We start from the raw sequence: 14,867 nt of genomic DNA on the forward strand, positions 1-14,867 counted from the left end.
GACAAAGTCTCACTCTGTTGCCCAGGTTGGAGTGCAGTGGCACGATCTCGGCTTACTACAACCTCTGCCTCTCTCAGGTTCAAGCAATTCTCCTGGCTCAGCCTCCCTAGTAGCTGAGATTACAGGGATACACCACCACACCTGGCTAATTTTTTTGTATTTTCGGTAGAGACAGGGGTTTCATCATGTTGCCCAGACTGGTCTTGAACCCCTGAGCTCAGGTAATGTACCTGCCTCAGCCTCCCAAATTGCTGGGATTACAGGTGTGAGCCACCATGCTCAGCCAAGTTAAAATCTTTTTTTTTTTTTTTTTTTTTGAGACAGAGTTTCGCTCTTGTTGCCCAGGCTGGAGTGCAAATGGCGCAATCTGGACTCACCGCAAGCTCCACCTCCCGGGTTCAAGCGATTCTTCTGTCTCAGCCTCCCAAGTAGCTGGGATTACAGGCATGCGCCATCACGCCCAGCTAATTTTGTATTTTTAGTAGAGACGGGGTTTCTCCATGTTGGTCGACCTCAGGTGATCTGCCTGTCTTGGCCTCCCAAAGTGCTAGGATTACAGGCGTGAGCCACACCACGCCCAGCCTTTTTTTTTTTTTTTTTTTTTTTTTTTTTTTTTTTTTTGAGATGTAGTCTCACTCTGTAGCCCAGGCTGGAGTGCAATGGCTTGATCTCAGCTCAGTGCAACCTCTACCTCCTGGGTTCAAGCAATTCTTCTGCTTCAGCCTCCCAAGTACCTGGGATTATAGGCACGCTCCACCATACCCTGCTAATTTTTGTATTTTTAGTAGAGATGGGGTTTCACCATGTTGGCCAGGCTGGTCTCAAACTCCTGACCTTGTGATCTGCCCACCTTGGCCTTCCAAAATGTTGGGATTACAGGCGTAAGCCACTGCACCCGGCCTCTGAGACTTTTTATGCAGCCTTAACATCCTGGGCTCAAGCTATCCTTCCACCTCAGCCTCCTGAGTAGCTGGGGCCACAGGCACAGGCCACCATGCCAGCTATTTTTTTTTTTCTTTGAGACAGAGCCTCTTTCTGTTGCCCAGGCTGGAATGCAGTGGCATGATTTTGGCTCACTGCAACCTCCGTCTCCCGTGTTCAAGTGATTATCTTGCCTCAGCCTCTCGAGTAACTGGGATTACAGGCATGAGCCACCACGCCCGGCTAATTTTTGTATTTTTAATAGAGATGGGATTTCACCATGTTGGCCCGGCTGGTCTTGAACTCCTGACCTCAGGTGATCCACCTGCCTTGGCCTCCCAAAGTGCTGGGATTACAGGTGTGAGCCACCACACCCACCCAGCCTTTACAGTGACTTTTCTACATTCCACCAGGCTGGCTGTTCCCTCAGGAATAACCTCCTGTGTGTCTGAATTGTATATACCCATCTGTGACTAGAATAGTGAACTGTGAGTCCTGCATCACCCAAACATGCTCTTTCACTCTGCATACTGCCCCTAAATTAGTCACTCTCAGAATCCATTTTAGTAAATCTTCCTCAGGAAGCTAATAATACTGATTTACGAACTGGAACAATTCCTCCACACTCTACTCTCTGGTTTCAATAGTTACTTGGTTCCTTTACACGGACTACCTTCTTGGTAACCACAGGTCTCAGAAGTACTTTCTGTTGTCCCTACATAATTTTCTTCTTTGTGGGTGACTCTGAGGCTAGTGGCCTGAGCTCAGCCAGACCCACATCTGTGCTTGGTCCAGCCTCAATTCCTAACCCAGCACCCTCTTTTACTTTCATTTTAGCCATTATAGATAACAGTAATCAAGGGACTGAATATTTCACATTTTTCTTACTAGTTTGCATTTTCTTATGCATTCAATGAACCAATTCCTGGGGAGTTGGATCCATCTCTAAATTCCACTGGTAAGTTTTACCTTTAGTAACTGATCTCAACAGAGTAGTGGCTTCACACCATGGTGACCACATGGTCACCCAGGAATTGAAGACCTCAAGACCTCTTCCCCCACCCTTTTATCCTTTTTCTTCCCAAACCACATGTTTATGTGAGTCAGGGTCATTCTGCAAATCCCACTTCACTAACACCAATTGTTTAGAGAAAACTCTCTATTTCCTCTACTCCCACGCCACAGCAATCATCCACACAGAAGATTTCTGTGACCATACAGGTGGGGCTTTTTTTCCCCACCCAGCACTGGACACCAGCTGGGTGTCCTTTAATTCAGTTCCAACACCATCTACCCAGAGATAGTGTCAGATCTCATAGGTTGAGGGCTTAGTCCCCAAGACTGCCTCCCTGCCCCACACCAGTCCCAAGTCTGGGCCTCCAGAACTTCGGACCAGCAGGCTTCAAATTGGGGTTCTCATGACCCCCTCTTTGGGTCCAATTAATTTGTGGGAGCAGCTCACAGAACTTGGGAAAACACTGACAATTACTGGTTTATTAGAAACCATATTGCAGGCCTGGTGGAGTGGCTCATGCCTATAATCCCAGCTCTTTGTGAGGCTGAGGCAAGTGGATCATTTGAGGTTAGGACTTCGAAACCAGCCTGGGCAACATGGTGAAACCATCTCTACTTAAAAAAAAAAAAAATTAGCCAGGTGTTTTTGATGGGTGCCTGTAATCCCAGCTACAAGGAAGGCTAAGGCAATGGGACTCGCTTGAACCTTGGAGGTGGTGGTTGCAGTGGGCCGAGATGGCCCACCACTGCACTCCAGCCTGGGTGAAAGGGCAAGACTCTGTCCAAAAAAAAAAAAAAAAAAAGCCAGCAGATTGCAAAGGATACAGATGAAGAGACATGGAAGGTGAGGTTTGAGGGCAGGGCTGTGGAGCTTCCATGCCCCCCTCTGTGGGCACTCCACCCTCCAGGAACCTCCAGGTGTTCAGGCATCTGGAAGCTTCACTAAACCCTGTCCTCTAGGGTTTTCATGGAAGCTTTATGGGAGGATCTTAAGGCCCACAGGCAGAAAGGCCCAGGAATGTTAGAGTGAAAGGAGGGCAGGAGAAGGCCAGATACTGCCCCTAAGGGCTAACACACCCAATATTATAACAAAAGACTAACAAGGACAATGGGAGTCCTGAGCTGTGGATGAAAACCAGTATGTATCATAACACCACACCATCTTTTAAAAAAAAAAAATAGAGGCCGGGCGCGGTGGCTCAAGCCTGTAATCCCAGCACTTTGGGAGGCCGAGACGGGTGGATCACGAGGTCGGGAGATCGAGACCATCCTGGCTAACACGGTGAAACCCCGTCTCTACTAAAAAATACAAAAAAAAACTAGCCGAGCGAGGTGGCGGGTGCCTGTAGTCCCAGCTACTCGGGAGGCTGAGGCAGGAGAATGGCGTAAACCCGGGAGGCGGAGCTTGCAGTGAGCTGAGATCCGGCCACTGCACTCCAGCCTGGGCGACAGAGGGAGACTCTGTCTCAAAAAAAAAAAAAAAAAAAAAAGAGACAGGGGTCTCGCTGTGTTGCCCGGGCTGATTTCAGACTCCTGGGCTCCCTGGGCACAGTGGCATAACCAGTAATCCCAGCACTTTGGGATTTTTTTTTTTTTGAGACGGAGTCTCGCCCTGTCCCCCAGGCTGAAGTGCAGTGGCCCAATCTCGGCTCACTGCAAGCTCCGCCTCCTGGTTTCACACCACTCTCCTGCCTCAGCCTCCCGAGTAGCTGGGACTACAGGCGCCCCACCACGCCCGGCTAATTTTTTGTATTTTTAGTACAGGCGGGGTTTCACTGTGTTAGTCATGATGGTCTTGATCTCCTGACCTCGTGATCCGCCCACCTTGGCCTCCCAAAGTGCTGGGATTACAGGCGTGAGCCCCGCGCCTGGCCAAAAAAATTTTTTTTTAATTAGCCAAGTGTGATGCCGGTGCCTGTAGCCCCACCCAGCTCCTTGGGAGGCGGAGGTTGCAGTGAGCAGAGATCCCGCTGCCACTGCACTCCAGCCTGGGCAAGAGCAAGAGGTCTTGTCTCAAGAAAACAAAAACAAAAACTCCTGGGCTCAAGCGACCCTCCCTCCTCAGCCTCCCAAAGTGCTGGGGTTACAGGCGGGAGTCACTGCGCCCGGTCCATACTATCGTTTCCTTTATGTTTTGCACGTTTTATACTTTGTTAGAGAAAACATCCCCTATCCCCATGTCATACAGTTATCTTTACGTTTTCCTCCCAAAGCTCTATAATAGCGTTGCTTGTTCCCTGTCGGGCTCTAGTTCATCTGGAATTTATTTGGAGGCCTGCTGTCAGATAGGATCTACTTTATCTTTTCCATATGGATGGCCAATTGTCTCCAAACCAATTACTGAACAGGCGGTGCAGCCTTCCCCACCCCCTGGGGCGTTCCAAGTCTGCGCTGGGAAGACCGTTGCGTCGGTCTGTCCGTCTGTCCCTACCTGGCGGGCTTTCTCTGGGAACCGCTGCAGAGGCGCTGGAGAAAGCACCACCGCCAAGAGTCACGCTCAGACGAGAGATTTTGTTTTCTTCATTCTCTCTCTCTCTCTCTCTCTCTTTTTTTTTTAAAGAACTCGGCCGCTTTCCAGTCCCCAGAATCCTCTGGGCTTCTTGAGAAGTCTCTGGCTCGCCCCACGCCCGCCCTCTACCCGGCCTCGGCTCAGTTTCCCTCCCCGCACCCCACCGGGCCTCCCAGCTTCCTCCAGCTCCGGCCAGGTGGATCTCCAGAGTCCCCCAAGAGGACCCGGTAATCTCGTCCTTTCAGGGAAAGAGGTTCACTGCTCCCTCTGAAGTTGAAGGGCGGGATCGGAGCTCCTTCGTTAGCCTTGAGGCTCCCTTCCCCTGACAGAACCACTCCTTAGGGGCTGGCTGTCTTCAGAGGCTTCTCCCTGTCCGCCCAGGTGAAGCGCATGGCTTCAAGAGGTGAGAATAAACTGGTCCCCGGCCACGTGAGTCTGTAGGGCTTTAGTGTAGTAAGCTAAAGCCGGGCGCGGTGGCACCATCTGTAGTCCCAGGTACTTGGGAGGCCCAGGATTGGTTAAGCAGAGGAGCCCAGTCTGGGCAACATAGCGAGACCCCCATCTCTAAAAATAATAATAATTAGCCAGGTGTGGTGGCTCACGCCTGTAATCCCAGCACTTTGGGAGGCCGAGGCAGGCGGATCACTTGAGGTCGAGAGTTCGAGACCAGCCTGGCCAACGTGGTGAACTGCTGTCTCTATTAAAAATACAAAAATGATCCGGATGGTGGCACATGCCTATAGTTACAGCTACTTGGGAGGCTGAGTCAGGAGAATCGCTTGAACCTGGGAGGCAGAGGTTGCAGTAAGCCGAGATCTCGCCACTGCACTCCAGCCTGAGCTACAGAGTAAGACTCTCAAAAAAAATAAAATAGGCCGGGTGCGGTGGCTCACGCCTGTAATTCCAGCACTTTGGGATGCCGAGGCGAATGGATCACCTGAGGTCATGAGTTCGAGACCAGCCTGGCCAATGTGATGAAACCCCATCTCTACTAAAAATACAAAAATTAGCTGGACATGGTGATGGTCACCTGTAATCCCAGCTACTTGGGAGGATGAGACAGGAGAATCGCTTGAACCCGAGAGGCAGAGGTTGCAGTGAGCCAAGACCGTGCCATTGCAGTCCAGCCTGGGCAACAAGAGTGAAACTCCGTCTCAAAAAATAAAGTAATTAATTAAATAAAATAAAACAATAATAACAATGATAATTAGTTCATATACTCGGGAAACCGGGGAATTAAATTTTTTCTTTTCTTGTGATTCATAACAGTGCCTTACTCAAACATATAGTCTCCCCAAAGTTGAAGGATGAGTTTAAGTCTCCCAAAAGTTGGAAAACTTTCTTCAAATCCCAGGTTGTAGGCAAGCAGGTTAGAAAATGTGAATTTGGCCAAGTGCGGTGGCTCACGCCTGTAATCCCAGCACTCTGGGAGGCCGAGGCATGTGGATCACCTGAGGTTGGGAGTTCAAGACCAGCCTGACTAACATGGAGAAACCTCATCTCTACTAAAAATACAAAAAATTAGCTGGGCATGGTGGCACATGCCTGTAATCACAGCTACTCGGGAGGCTGAGGAAGAAGAAGTGTTTGAACCTGGGAGGCGAAGGTTGCAGTGAGCTGAGAGATCGTGACATCGCGCTCTAGCCTGGGCAACAAGAGTGAAACTCCATCTCAAATTAAAAAAAAAAAAAATGGAAAACGTGAATCTGAGTTGGAGGAGTTGCACGGCACAGTTCCTCTCAGAAGCCATCTCTAACACACAGGAGGCTCCTGTCTTCCTAGTCTTATAGAAATAGGTTGGAAATTGAAATGTACTCGCAGATCTGACTGTAGGTCTCCCAGTCATTAGCAGGGTATGCTTTCCATTTCTCCTGAGAACTGACCAGTCGATATGGGTTAAATGCGATGATGCATGAGCACCTAGCACAGTGACTGACTCATAGTAAGCACTTAACAAATATTAACCACTTTTATTATTATCACTAGATGCAATCAGAACTGAGGTATAGCTTGGCTGCTGCTGCAGGCGAAAGTTTGTGTTTTTTTTGTTTTTTTTTGTTTTTTTTGGTTTTTTTTTTTGAGACAAGATCTTGCTCTGTCGTCCAGGCTGGAGTACACTGGCACAATCATGAATGATTGCAGTCTCGACCTCCTGAGTCCTGGGCTCAATTGATCCTCCCACCTCAACCTCCTGAGAATCTGGGACTACAGACACATACCACCACATTGGCTAATTTTTGTTTGTTTGTTTGTTTTTGAGACAGAGTCTCACTCTGTCGCCCAGGCTGGAGTGCAGTGGCACGATCTCAGCTTACTGCAACACCCCATCTGGGGTTCAAGCAATTTTCCCACCTCAGCTTCTCAAGTAGCTGAAATTACAGGCAGCAGCCACCATGCCCGGCTAATTTGTATTTTTAGTAGAGACGAAGTTTCACCATGTTGGCCAGGCTGGTCTCGAACTCCTGACCTCAGGTGATCCTCCTGCCTTGGCCTCCTAAAGTGCTGGGATTACAGGCATGAGCCACTTCACCTGGCCAATTTTTTTTTTTTTTTTTTTTCTGTAGAGACGGGAGTTGCCCAGGCTGGTCTTGAACACCCAAGTACTTATGATCCCACAGATTCAGTTTAAGATCAAACTTTCATGAGGTTGAGCTTCTGCTCAGATTCATTGTCCTTCTCATAGGTTTCACATTCAGGGCCTCAAGGTCATTTACCCATGGCTTGATTGTTGAATGTTGACTTTAATTTGCTTGGCTCCAAGTTCTCTGGTCTGGGTTGTGATAATGCAGTGGGATGTGCTGTTCCTTAGTCTGAGGCCTTGGTCTGCCTCTGATAATAAATGTAGCATTTGTAAACTAACAAGTTTGTTAAATGCCCAGAGCCTTTCTTGGACATCCCAGGTGGAATAAAACATGTTTTGGAATGCACTTTCATTTCTGACCTTTCCTGAATGCCCAGCCTCCAATATGTCAGGAGCGCAGGTATCTTGTCAAGGTAAGGAGGCAGAGGTGTGAGGTGGGCAAATGAGGCTGCGGCATTGACTGGGAAGAAGAGCAGCTAATTAGAACTGCTTTTAGTCATGAGACTGGAATCTTATGACCCCGGGGAGTTTAACTTTCGAAATAAAGAAAAGGGGGCCAGGCGCGGTGGCTCACGTCTGTAATCCCAGCTCTTTGGGAGGCCGAGGTGGATGGATTGCTTGAGGTCAGGAGTTCGAGACCAGTCTGGCCAATATGGTGAAACCCCATCTCTACTAAAAATACAAAAAAAAAAAAAAAAAAATTAGCCAGACATGGTGGCGTCCGCCTGTAATCCCAGCTACTTAGGAGGCTGAGGCAGGGGAATTGCTTGAAACAGGGAGGTAGAGGTTGCAGTGAGCCAAGATCGTGCCACTGCACTCCAGCCCGGGCACAGAGCAAGACTCTGTCTCAAAAACAAAACAAAATAAAACAAAACAAAAAAAGAAAAGGAAAAATTAAAACAATGAAGGCAAAGAGCTAATGCTCTTTATGTGAAGGGAGTTGTACTAAATTCATATTTTAGTTGTGAAATAGAACAAAATGGGCTGTTTCTGTATTGTTTTCTCAAGGAATAGGAAAAAGAAAATAAGCCTAGGCCGGGCGCGGTGGCTCAAGCCTGTAATCCCAGCACTTTGGGAGGCCGAGAGGGGCGGATCATGAGGTCAGGAGATCAAGACCATCCTGGCTAACACGGTGAAACCCCGTCTCTACTAAAAAATACAAAAAACTAGCCGGGCAAGGTGGTGGGTGCCTGTAGTCCCAGCTACTCGGGAGGCTGAGTCAGGAGAATGGCGTAAACCCGGGAGGCGGAGCTTGCAGTGAGCTGAGATCCGGCCACTGCACTCCAGCCTGGGCGACAGAGGGAGACTCTGTCTCAAAAAAAAAAAAAAAGAAAAAGAAAAAAAGAAAAAAAAAGAAAATAAGCCTAAAAGTAATCCTGTTTGTAGATCATTTGATTATTATTATTTTTTTTTATTATGCATCTATAATATGCTGGCACACTGGTATTTTTTTCTTGGTAGATTTTTTTTTTTTTTTGAGAGTGAGTCTTGCTCTCTCAGGCTGGAGTGCAGTGGTGCCATCTCGCCTCACTGCAAGCTTCGGCCCCTGGGTTCACGCCATTCTCCTGCCTCAGCCTCCCGAGGAGCTGGGACTACAGGCGCCCGCCAGCACGCCCGGCTAATTTTTTGTATTTTTAGTGGAGACGGGGTTTCACCATGTTAGCCAGGATGGTCTCCATCTCCTGACCTCATGATCCGCCTGCCTCGGCCTCCCAAAGTGTTGGGATTACAGGTGTAAGCCACCACGCCTGGCCCCTTTTCTTGATAGATTTATTTGCCATATCTTTTTTTTTTTCTTTCCAACTCTTATTCTAGGTTCAGTGGGTACATGTGCAAGTTTGCACACTGTTTTGTTTTGTTTTGTTTGGAGACAGAATTTCGCTCTTGTTGCCCAGGCCAGAGTGCAATGGTGCGATCTTGGCTCACTGCAACCTCCGCCTTCCGGGTTCAAGCAATTCTCCTGCCTCAGCCTCCCGAGTAGCTGAGACTACAGGCACGTGCCACCATGCCCAGTTAATTTTGTATCTCTAGTAGAGACAGGGTTTCTCCATGTTGGCCAGGCTGGTCTCAAACTCCCAACCTCAGGTGATCCACCTGCCTTGGCCTCCCAAAGTGCTGGGATTACAGGTGTGAGCCACCACGCCCGGCCTTGCATACTGTTTTAAGCTCGGAAAATAGAGATAGCAAACCAAAGTCATATGGTTTTGTGAAGGAGATAAACATACCAAAAAGTCAGCACCCAGTGTAGAATAGGGAACTCCTCATCTTCATCTTCCTCTTCCACCTTTTTCCAGGCAACTTTAGCAGGACCCTTTGTGCCATCAGACTTTCCTTTCGACTTGTAGACAGCAACATCCTTCTCATACTTTTCCTTCAGCTTTGCTGCCTGAGTGATATAAGGCTACTTTTCACCGTCATTTAAGTTCTTCCACATCTCACCCAGCTTTTTTGCCACGTCTCCAATAGAGATGCTGGGGTTTGTGGATTTGATGTCGGGGCAGAATTCTGAACAGAACAGGAAGAATCCAGATGGTGGCCTTTTGGGAGCATTAGGATCCTTCTTCTTCTTGCCTCCCTTAGCTGGTCCATAATCCTTCATTTCCTGATCATAGTGCACTTTATCTGCCTTTGCCAGTTCATCGAATTTAGATTTCTCTTTCTCGGACATTGTCTTCCACCTCTCAGAGCACTTCTTGGAAAATTCTGCAAAATTGACAGGGACCTTTGGGTTTTTCTTCTTATGTTCTTCTCTGTATGTCTGCACAAAGAAGGCATAATCAGGCATCTTGCCCTTTGGTTTCTTGGGGTCACTTTTAGCCATTCTGACTGTATTGTTCGCTAGTCTTGTTCTTCAAATATTACAGCCAATCATGCCACACTTGCCTGTGATCTCTCCAAACATAAAACCACATTCCCACCTCAGTGGCCACCAAATCATTCAGCACTTAACTATGAGCGGTTTGAAGCTACCAGTTTGAGCACTAGTGACTTATTTTTTTCCCCCAGGCTTTAGATAGCTCTAGGGATCTCAACAGGGGTGGAGGAACCAGCTCAACTTTGGCTTAGTAACAAAATGTGGCCAACTGAGGTTTCGCATAAATCACAGCAGCATTGTTCACTAGTGCCAGAGTCATCTCTGTGAGGTTACAAATTAGGCCGTGGTTCTGGGTTTTTTTTTTTTTTTTTTTTTTTTTTTTTGAGACGGAGTCTTGCTCTGTCCCCCAGGCTGGAGTGCAGTGGTGCAATCTCGGCTCACTGCAAACTCTGCCTCCCAGGTTCACGCCATTCTCCTGCCTCAGCCTCCCGAGCAGCTGGGACTACAGGGGCCCGCCACCTCGCCCAGCTAATTTTTTGTATTTTTAGTAGAGACAGGGTTTCACCATGTTAGCCAGAATGGTCTCGATCTCCTGACCTTGTGATCAGCCCACATCGGCCTCCCAAAGTGCTGGGATTACAGGCGTGAGCCGCCGCGCCCAGCCAAAAAGATTGGTTTTATAGACAGAAACGGACTGAGGAAAGCAGAAACAGAACAAAAAGTGGATTGTTTGTTTCCTTACAGGATTAAAACAGAGGGGACATCATTATCATGGCAACAGGTAAACTGAGCCCTTTGGATTGGTTGCTGTGAATCTCGTGGTTTTTTTTTTTTTTTTTTAATTATTTAATTTAAATTTTTTTTTTTTTGAGGCAGAGTCTTACTCTACCACCCAGGCTGGAGTGCTATGGCATGATCTTGGCTCACTGCAACCTCTGCCTCCCACGTTCAAGCGATTCTCCTGCCTCAGCCTCCCAAGAAGCTGGGATTACCGGAACACACCACCATGCCCAGGTAATTTTTGTATTTTTAGTAGAGACTGGGTTTCACCATGTTGGCCAGGCTGGTCTCAAGCTCCTGACCTCAAGTAATGCTCCTGCCTTGGCCTCCCAAAATGCTGGAATTACAGGTATGAGCCACTGTGCCTGGCCATTTTTTTTTTTCTTTGAGATGGAGTGTCACTCTTGTTGCTCAAGCTGGCACAGTGCAGTGGTGCGATCTCGGCTCACTACAACCTCTGCCTCCCGGGTTCAAGTGATTCTCCTGCCTCAGCCTCCCAAGTAGCTAGGATTACAGGCATGTGCCACCACACCCAGCCTAAAGTACCTTGTTCTGTCTCCATATGACTCCGTTTCCCTGCAGCCTTAGATGCCAGCTCATTTCTTCTTTGGAGCTTTCTGCTGCCTAGGCTCTTGCAGTATTCTTCTCTATGGCTGTGCCTTTAGCTGCAAAAAAAAAAAAAAAAAAAGACTCCAAGTCAAATAGCTTAAATCATAGGAAAAATATGTCTCACATTTGAAGAGCTTCAGGGCTGATTAATTTGAAGGCTCAGCAGTGTCATCAGGGACTTGGGTACTTTCCACCTTTTTGTTTTTCTGAGACAGGGTCTCACTCTATAACCCAGGCTAGAGTACAGTGGCATGATTTTGGCCCACCACAGCCTCGACCTCTGGGCTCAAATGATCCTCCTGCCTCAGCCTTCCAAAGTACTGGGACTACAGGCATGCGCCACCACGCCCAGCTAATTTTTTTGTTTTTTTTTGGTAGAGACAGGGTTTCACCATGTCACCCAGGCTAGTCTTGAATTTCTCGGATCAAGCAATCTGCCTGCCTTGGCCTCCCAAAGTGCTGGGATTACATGTATGAGCTGCTGCTCCCAGCTACCATCCACCATTCTGATCTACCACCCTGAAGACGATGGCTTGTCGTAAAGGTGCTCTCTGCACTGTTCAAGGATGACTGTAGCAGTGTGTGATGGTTAATTGGGTGTATTACTTGACTGGGCTAAGGGATGCCCAGATAACTGGTAAAACATTATTTCTGGCTGTGTCTATGAGGATGTTTCTGGAAGGGATTTTCATTTGAGCTGATGAACTGAGTGAAGCAGATGGCTCTCCCAGTGTGGGTAGGCATCCCTCAATCCATTAAAGGCTTGAATAGAACAAAAGGATGGAGCAAGGGTGAACTCACTCTCTCTCCTTGCGCTGAGACACCCATTTCCTCCTACCCTCAGACTTGGGCTTCCAGACTCGGAGTGGGACCCACATCATTGGCCCTCGGCTGATTACCCGGCGTTTGGACTCAGACAGAATTACACACTGGCTTTCCAGGTTCTCCAGCTCGCAGAGAGCATATCGTGGGGCTTCCTGGCCTCCATAACCACATAAGCCAATTCCTGTAAATCTCCTCATATATAAATATCTATCTATATATCTATATCTAGAACCTACTGGTTCTGTTTCTCTGGAAAACCCTAATACAAGTCATTCCAATGCTCTATCCCAACATGAAAATATGCAGCTAGTGAGTGTGTCTCTTCCCATATGTCTCTTTATTTTTAACCAATGAGGAGACCTTCCCCAGAAGCCCCCAGAAGTCTTTCCTCACATCTCACTGGCCTGAATTGCATCATATGTCCCTTCCTAAATCAGTCCCTAGCAGGGAAATTGTGATAACAAGATTGGCTTGGATTAATCAGGACTCATTGCTGAACCACTTGGAGGAAGGGTGGAATGCAAAACAAAATCAAGGCTTTGTCCCAAATGAAGGGGTATGCAATGAAACCATACTGACACATGCCAGGTTTCCTTCTGCTTTTTTTGCTTGCTCCTTCATTTTTCTTTGCCATTCACTGTCAGGTTCTAGTCTAATCCTCTTCCAATCTAGGATGTTCCCACACCACGTATTCTCCCTGTAAGACCCTATTCATGCTGTTAAATACAATTTACAGGAGGCCATCACTTTAGACTAGCTTTCTGTCCTAGACCCTAGCAATTCAGACCAAACCAGAATGGAGTCACTCATGCTAGATGTTACATAATCAAACTGAGCTCTGAAACATGCCTATTGAAAAAAAAAAAGAAGAAGAAAAGAAAAGCCGGGTGTGGTGGCTCTCGCCTGTAATCCCAGCACGTTGGGAAACTGAAGCGGGTAGACCACCTGAGATCAGGAGTTCGAGACCAGCCTAACCAACATGGAGAAACCCCTGTCTCTACTAAAAATACAAAATTAGCCAGGCATGGTGGCGCATGCCTGTAGTCCCAGTTACTCAGGAGGCTGAGGCAGGAGAATCACTTGAACTCGGGAAGCAGATGTTGCAGTGAGCTGAAATCGCTCCATTGTACTCCAGGCGGGGCAACAGGAGCAAAACTCTGTCTCAAAAAAAAAGAAAAGAGAAAGGTACTTTAAATTCAAGGGCCCAGGCACGGTGGCTCATGCCTGTAATCCCAGCATTTTGGGAGGCCTAAGTGGATGGACTATTTAAGGTCAGGAGTTTGAGACCAGCCTGGCCAACATGGTGAAACCCCATCTCTACTAAAAACACAAAAATTAGCCAGGCGTGGTGGTGCGCACCTGTAATCCCAGTTACTTGGGAGGCTGAGGGAGGAGAATCGCTTGAGGCTGGGAGGCAGAGGTTGCAGTGAGCTGAGTGAATGACACTTGCACTCTAGACTGGGCAACAGAGTGAGACTCTGTCTCAAAAAAAAAAAAAAAAAAAAATTCATGGGACCATGTGAAACTTTGGAGAGACTAGTGGCCCTGGGCCATGGAGTAAAAACTAGACTGCAAAAGGTTACTTATTCTTTCTGTATTTTTGAATTTTTAATTTAATTTTGCTAATCTCTGTATCATTCCAATTTTAGTATATATGCTGCCGAAACAATCACTGCTTATCCTTATACACAGTTGGCACAAATGGATGTTTGAGAAATCATAAAATTGAGACGTGTGGAAGATAAGGACATGGTCAGTGAGTATACACTTTTTTTTTTTTTTTGGAGGGTTCAGGGTCTCGCTCTGTTGCCCAGGCTGGAATATAGTGGTGTAATCACCATGCACTGGAGCTGCAACCTCTCAGGCTTCAGCAATCCTCCCACCTCAGCCTACCGAATAGCTGGAACTATAGGCACATGCTGCCATGCTCAGCTACTGAAAAAAAGTTTTTTTGATGCAGATATTGTAAAATATTGCTTATAATTATCAATATTTTAAAAAGACAGAAATTGCTGGATGTGATGACTCACACCTGTAATCCCAGCACTTTGGGAGGCCTAGGCGAGAGCCCAGGAGTTTGAGACCAGGAGTTTGAGACCAGCCTGGGCAACATACAGACCCCCTCTCTCTACAAAAAAATAAAAATAAAAAAAATTAGCCAGGCGTGGTGGCACATGACTATAGTTCCAACATTTTGTGAGGCTAAGGCAGGAGGATTGCTTGAGTCCAGGAGTCTGAAGTTACAGTGAGCTATGATCATGCCATTGTACTCTAACCTGAGCAACAGAGTGAGACCTTGTCTCAAAAAAAAAAAAAAAAAAAAAAAAAAATTTAAATACAGAAGTTATTAGGCCCACTTCAAGATCTCATTATCGAATGCATTAATAAAGGGCACAAAATAAAAGAAAATATATAACTATGTCAAAAATTATTCATGCAACTTAAAAATATTGTAACAACATATTGTATGTAATTGGTTCCTGCGGTAATTCTATGTGTATCATTTTATGTATTCAAAAAACATCATCCGGGTGCAGTGGCCCATGCCTGTAATCCCAGCACTTTGGAAGGCTGAGGCAGGCAGATCATCTGAGGTCAGGAGTTCGAGACCAGCCTGGCCAACATGGTATTTTTGTACTAAAAATACAAAAAATTTAGCTGGGCATGGTGGCAGGCACCTGTAATCCCAGCTACTTGGGAGGCAGAGGCAGGAGAATTGCTTGAACTGGGAAGGTGGAGGTTGCAATGAACCTAGATCGCACCACTGCACTCCAGCCTGGGTGACAGAGCGAGACTCTGCCTCAAAAAACAAA

General features: G+C 47.1%; 2 pseudogenes; both read right to left on the minus strand.

Annotated features, from left to right (window-relative positions):
* Positions 1-9,219: 9,219 nt before the first annotated feature.
* LOC104680609 lies at positions 9,220-9,846 on the minus strand (annotated as a pseudogene).
* Positions 9,847-9,876: 30 nt separating this feature from the next.
* On the minus strand, positions 9,877-10,174 carry LOC104680618 (annotated as a pseudogene).
* Between the last annotated feature and the right edge of the window lie 4,693 nt (positions 10,175-14,867).

This window comes from Rhinopithecus roxellana, chromosome 19 (genome assembly GCF_007565055.1).
Source record: "Rhinopithecus roxellana isolate Shanxi Qingling chromosome 19, ASM756505v1, whole genome shotgun sequence".
NCBI lineage: Eukaryota > Metazoa > Chordata > Mammalia > Primates > Cercopithecidae > Rhinopithecus > Rhinopithecus roxellana.